The following is a 6,812-nucleotide window of genomic DNA, read 5'->3' on the forward strand; positions in this document are numbered from 1 at the left end:
GAATGAGATATAACACTTCTTACACTCACCAGCCAATTCACTAGGTACACCTGTTTAATTGTTTTTTAAACAGCAATTAAATGAATCAGTCAATAACAAGGCAGTAATCAACCAATCCCTTTATTAGAGCAAAAATATGTTGTTTGCTCAATTAATATGCACTTACTTGAGCATAATGTTTGGGTACTCTCTGCAGGTATGCTCATCCCACGTGTCCAGATGAGTATTCCTGCATGCTACGCAGCCAACTTAATGAAGTTCAACTGTTAAACCGTAGTGCTGTTCTGAGTATTGCAGGAACTGTTGATCTACTGTGGTTTTCACACATAACTCATCTATTGAGTTTGCTAAGAATGGACAAAAAAAGAAACAAGGTATGTAGAATACCTCTTCTTGACACACAACAGGCCAAACACTGAACCAGATGAGTGACAGCAGTAGAGGACAACAAAGAGTGCTATTCCTGTCAGCTTAAGACAGAAACCTGAGGCTTTGGTTGACACAGGCTCAAACAAATTGAACCACAGCAGTTTAAAAAAACGGTTCTCTGATCAAATGAGCAGTGATATTTGATAGGAGTTTCAGATTCCAGCATAAATTATACAAAGGTATAGATCCATTCTGATTTGTATCAACAGTACAGGCTGCTTCTGGTGTTCAAATGGTTTGGGAAATAGACTTTTGTTGAACTTTGTTTGTGAAAACTTGAACCTGTTGCATTATACTAAATGCCATAAATGTAAACAATGGAGCCTATCTGAATATTGATGCTGACTATCTCCTATTTCCTATGACCACAGTGTGCACTTCTTCTGATGGCTGCTATCAGCAGTATGATGGCCCACCAGACAAGGTTCAAAGCCTCTCAAACTTGTTTACTGAACTTGCTGAGCAGTCATCAGTTAAAATTGAAATGAAAATATGGAAAGGGAGATTTGCATCATATATTTACAGCTAAAAAAATCTGCAGCAACTGCATGATGTTGTTATCCAAATAAGTAGGAAAAATCAGTGATTATAAGTGTTTGATAAGAAATTAAATATTTAAAACACATTTCTCATGTTCAGATGAACCAGTCATTATGAGAGCATCATGTTGATGACTTCTATGGGAAAGCCCATTAATAAAGCTTAAAATTGTGCTTGAACATTTGATTGACATGAAATAGCTTGCAGTCTTTTAATAAACACTGTTTCATCTACCTCTTCTCAACCAGGTTGTTTATGTGTGTTCTAACTTCTTAACAGTTTTACTGACCTTCTGTGGTTGTCTTCATATTTATTCATCTCCAAATCCAGAATGAACTTATTTTTTTGTTGCCATTCACTGTCAGTTTGTTTCTTCCCACCAGTTGTAACATGAACAAATTGTTTATTATTAAAGGTAATAATGCACCTCACAGTTTCAAGGCAATTTAAATTTAATATTGATTAGATGTTCTTAATTTAACTGAAACGTTAAAAAGGCAGACATTAAAATTTGCTCTATAAAACAGACAAATATACTACGTATTATCAGAGCCAATGCAACATGCAATTTTTATGCTTTTTACATGTCAATTTTTCTAGGTTGAAGAATAAACTTATTCGTAGCAGTCAAATCAAAAACACTTGCAAACAAAAAAATACATTCTCAGACATCTATATTAAAATATTAGGTAAACAGAATTAAATAATCATTTAAAAAGTCAACAACAGTTTCAGAAATAAAAAATTTTAAAATTAAACTTATTTTCAGTAGTAAATGCTAAATGGTTTTCACACCATAAAAAACTACTTTTTTAAATTTCTCTTTGCCGTAGTCTAAACTTATAACACTTAGGAATCTTTCATTATTTATTTCTTTGTTTTGTTCTTGTTGTTGCCAGTGTGAGTTGTTCTTAATTAAGCAACTTGTCAATTTGCTACAGCTCTTATTTTCTTATTATGAGAGCCAGTTTCAGCTAATTAAAATCCAGATAGTCACCACACAGACACAGCAGTAACAGTACAAAGCAGTAAATTGTCAGACTTAACATATAACAAAGGGACAAACAGAGTAAAAAAGTGTCAAACTATCCAATTAAATGTATGATAAAATGATTCTCACATATACTCATGTCAATAAAAAAAGAAATCAGAATTGTTTTGAATGATATATCATCAAGTTACTCTTCAGGTTGTAAATCAGATAACGCTGCTATTCATACCCCGAAGTCCGGACACCAGCATAGATGCATTGTCCGCCCGCTGCCTTTGTGTCTCTCTTTCCTTTTTGCTCAGCCTTTTTCTTTGCAAAATTTGGTACAGAATAAATCAAACCATCTTCATTTGTCTGCAGGAAAAAAAAAAAAAACATTATGATGGAGAAAACTCACAAGATGAGCTTTCCAACTCAGAATATTCCCAACTTACTGCCGAACTTTGTTGAGCTGCAGCTATTTCAGAATCTGCAGCAGCTTCTGTGTTATATGTAGAGAAAACATAAATAACAGAAAGGAATCTATCTATCTATCTATCTATCTATCTATCTATCTATCTATCTATCTATCTATCTATCTATCTATCTATCTATCTATCTATCTATCTATCTATCTATGTATATATATATATATATATATATATATATATATACATATATATAATGACAAGATAGTGATTGCAGTAGAATAAGATTTTACCAGTGGCGCCTCTCCTTAGTTTCTTGTTGGTGTGATTTAGTCGGACAATAACTGTCACAGTGATAGCCAAAGCAGCACACAACAGGACAATGAACATAATGGTACCCAACAGAATGAGAGACAAATAAGGATCCTGAAAATTAAAGAAGAAAATAGTAAGGTGTACTGAACAAAAACAAGAAGAGTGACTTAACTTTAAGGCTCAGTCATAATTATGGCACACATTTCACTTTGATTAGTAACCAATTACTGGACAAGAAAAAGTTTAAATGACACATTGGTTAAAATACCTTCAATTTCCAGTTTTGTTCCTTTTCCAAACAGTAGGTGCCCACATGTGACCACGGCACAGTAATACGTTCCCGCATCAGAGGAGCCGACATTGTTCAATGAAAAGTTGTGGACACATTTCCTCACAGACGGGGTCTCAGGAATCCTCTCACATTTACTTGCAGATTTTCCAGTGAACATAAAGTTTACTGGGATGAGATTCATCAAACTTGGCTTTGAACCAATGAACACTGTGATGATCTGAACTTGCATCGGTCATCAGATTCAGACTGGACCAAACACTGAAGAGTCACGGAGTCTCTTAGATGGACTGGAAGCGATGGGAGTTCTTGGACAACAGTGGTAATTTCAGCTTCTGGTCCTGAGAGGTACAACGGAACAATACATCATTTTCAAGTCTGCAGAGAATGCGCTGGGATAAATTGAATTAATTTATGCAACCTACATTTTTTCCTACAGAGAAACTTCTAAAAACTGAAAGTTGAGCATCAGTTAGATAATAATTGTTCCAATTACCTTTAACTTTCAAAAAAGTCACATTCTGAAGGGATTTCTGTAGCTCCAATATTTCCTCACAGTAGTAAAAAGCAGTGTCTTTCAGCTCTGTTTGCTTTATATGGAGAAGAAAAGTTCCTTGTTCTTTTTCTGTTTTGAATCGAGGTGTAGAGTTAACAATGATGCCACCAAAAGTATAAGTTGCTCCTAAGACTTCAGGCAAATTTCCAGCAACAACTTTCATCCAGTAGAGGTAACCTGATGAATTACATCTCCAGCTGCATGTCAGAGTGACATCTTCTCCAACAGAAACAGTTTTTGTTGTATATTCTTGTGTACATCCTGAAGGACAAATTGAATGTACATAAACGTCAATGTAAAATGGCAAGATAATTTAATGTTTACAGCAATACTCACGTCCAATTGGAAAGAGAAGAACTGTATAAAGTATGATCATCATTGTTCGGGTATTTCAGGGGAGGTATCTGATTATTTAGATCTCGTAAACATATTATGAAGCTGTATGTGGCTATATGGGAGGGGACCCAGATATGGGAGGAGGCTGTTTTTTTAATAATTGATCTCTTCTTTGTTTTTACATTTATCAACATAGTGAAAATAATCACACTACAACCTTTCCTTTCCATTACCTCTACTTGTGAAGCAGTATAAGTAGTTTTCCATGTAAACATGAGTCACACCTATGATCAACAAAGTAGTGACTCATGGTGCTCATTGGTCAACTTTATTTAAGTTTTATTTAAAATAATTCTGTATTTGATCTGTGGAGATTTATCTCTTGCTGAAAGGGAAAAGTAAGGGGAATATAAAAATATTAAATGTTATGCACTCACCAAGCCTTGTTTGACAAACTATTAACGTTTCAATTAAATGAATTACATTGTTAAGGCATGTCATCTGATATTACAACAAGGTTCCTAAGCATATAAGCATTAGCCGATATTTAATTCTCATATTTTTTCAAAACAAAAAACAGCAAGAAATTGGGACTTCTTTTAGTAACGTCAATTCATTAATGAAGGTGTTGCATCAATCATGTTAAAATATTGTGGCCAACAATCTTGGGCCCGATTGTTTTTGTGGAAGATGAAGATGTTGGAGCACCTCAGTTTTCTCCTGATGTCTTCATGCTACAATGTTTTAGTATGTACAGCTGCTGTACTTCAAAAAAGTGAATTGCTTCCTGATGAAAAGCTGAGTTTTAGCAATGGAACAAGTGCTCCAATTTTAATTGTCAAAAGAACTGGAGTATTTTTTTTTCAGCAACAAATTTCATCCAGAAGAAGAAACTTGACAAATTAGTTTGTAAATTGCATGCTAGAGTGACATCTTCTCCAAAGGAAAATGTTTATGTTGTATATTCTTGTGTGAATCCTGAAGTAAAAAAATAATATATTTTTTTCTCAAAGCCTATTGTAGAATTTCAAAACAGTAAGATGAAGATGACATGAGCAACAACTCACCTTCAATATGAAAAAAAATCACAAACGTAAAAAGTTTAAAGCCTTTAGAAAAGAAGCTTATCCCGTAAGCAATATAATTTTTAAGTAAAATTTATTATCTTAAAATAATTTTTATTGTACATTTTCAGAGGATTTGATTAAACATGATTTCACTCTGTTAAGTGTTACACTGTTTCTCTGAGAGCTTAGGGACTTTTAGGCCTTTCAAATTTCATCTGTGAGCCTTCTGTTAACAAGACATGACCTGAAAAAGGTCATATCTCCCTTGATGTGCTGCCATCTGGTGGTAGACAGTTGAATTAATTGTTACCATTCAGTAATTATACTGAAAACATGAAGTCCATATGTAATACAGATTTTGCACACTGTATTTCAAGTGTTTTTTTATTTCATTGCTTACAGCAAATGAAATCCTGAAAGCTTCTTAGAAAATTTTAATGTTACAGAAAAAATGAAAAGGATTTCAAAGAATAGAAGTGCTGTTTAATGTTTAATGAGGTATCAAACAAAGTGCAGCCCAAAAGACTCCTTATGATGAAAATTAGCTTTGAAAATGGTGTTCCCTCAGCTGGAAATGGGAGCCAGAAGGTGGTGCAAGGGGTCATGGTGGGATGGGAAATGCCAGAAGTCTATATGGTGTTTTGACTGTTATGGCACCAACATGTAGAGGGCATATGATGTTAATAATAATATGTCTGATTGGGTAGAATATATACATGCAAATATGAAGGCTTTTTGAAAATAAGATGTAATTATTCTGCTTTCTCCTTGTAACTGCGGATATACTATTTAACCCATTAACTGGTAAACCTCTAAAAAACTGAATTTCAGGAAAAATATATGACAACAAAGTCTTTGAACTGATAATAAATCAGTCATTAACCCTGCCACTGGATCACAAACCACTGACTAGCTTCAAATTAAGTCACCTTGGTAATGTTATTGAGCAAAAAGTAACCAAAGCAAAATGTTCCGTAATCGGGAATTCAGGTATGATATTTTGTATTAAAATATTCTGACAGGAAAATCTAAAGATTAAATAATTTAAACATTTAATACTGTACTTACTTGGGATCCTGCACATTATTGAATATTTTAAAAGAGAACGTCATCTATGGCATATCTGATTGAAAGACACTACTGTAAAGGTATAATATTTCCCCCAGGATTTCCAGATACTTAATAAATCCATTATGCCCTCAACTTGCTGCAGAACGAATCACTCTTTACAGCTTTCTTCTGGCTGTACCATGGCAGAGAATGACTTTTGCAATATCCTATAATAACCCAGTATGTTCTCAGGAAAACTCATAACTTCTTTTAATTTTCTGATTACAGTCCTGATGGAAATATTAGTTTTCTTTCCTAAAAATGTAGTATTTTCTGAATACCTTTATTTTAATCTTACACTGTAAATCATGTTAGTATTGTTTTATTAACAAATAGACACAGAGAAATGGAAATTAATAACTTTTTTATTTAACAAGGCACAAAAGCCCACTGGATGCATCATCATAAGTAATCAGTGTTTACTTATGATGTAAGTAAACACTTACATCATAATGTTATTAATAACATTGTTGTTATTAATACCCTTCATTAATAACAACAATGTCTCTGTCAAAATGTACAGGAAAGCCTTTCTCACATTTGATTGCAATTCTTCTGGTACGACTAGCCCCCCTGTACTGGCAATGTGGATGTCGAGCACCTTGGTTTTTCAGAGTACAGACAACAACGTGAAAAGGTTGAAGGCTTTTCGTCATTTGACCATATGGCTCACCTGCACTTCCACAAATCGGTTTAACTTGTTTAGGTCTAGCTAGGATGAAAGTGTTGGTTTCCTTACATTCATTGCTGTCCGTTTTTGAGATGCCTCTCT

General features: G+C 34.0%; 1 long non-coding RNA gene across 1 annotated transcript; it reads right to left on the reverse strand.

Moving 5' to 3' along the window:
• Nucleotides 1-3,194: 3,194 nt before the first annotated feature.
• Nucleotides 3,195-6,519, reverse strand: LOC116713876 (uncharacterized). Its single transcript, XR_004337930.1, has 3 exons — nt 3,864-6,519; nt 3,468-3,788; nt 3,195-3,312 (listed from the first exon to the last, which is right to left on the reverse strand). It is a non-coding gene; the product is annotated as an uncharacterized LOC116713876 (long non-coding RNA).
• Between the last annotated feature and the right edge of the window lie 293 nt (nt 6,520-6,812).

This window comes from Xiphophorus hellerii, chromosome 23, assembly GCF_003331165.1.
Source record: "Xiphophorus hellerii strain 12219 chromosome 23, Xiphophorus_hellerii-4.1, whole genome shotgun sequence".
Taxonomy (NCBI): Eukaryota; Metazoa; Chordata; class Actinopteri; order Cyprinodontiformes; family Poeciliidae; genus Xiphophorus; species Xiphophorus hellerii.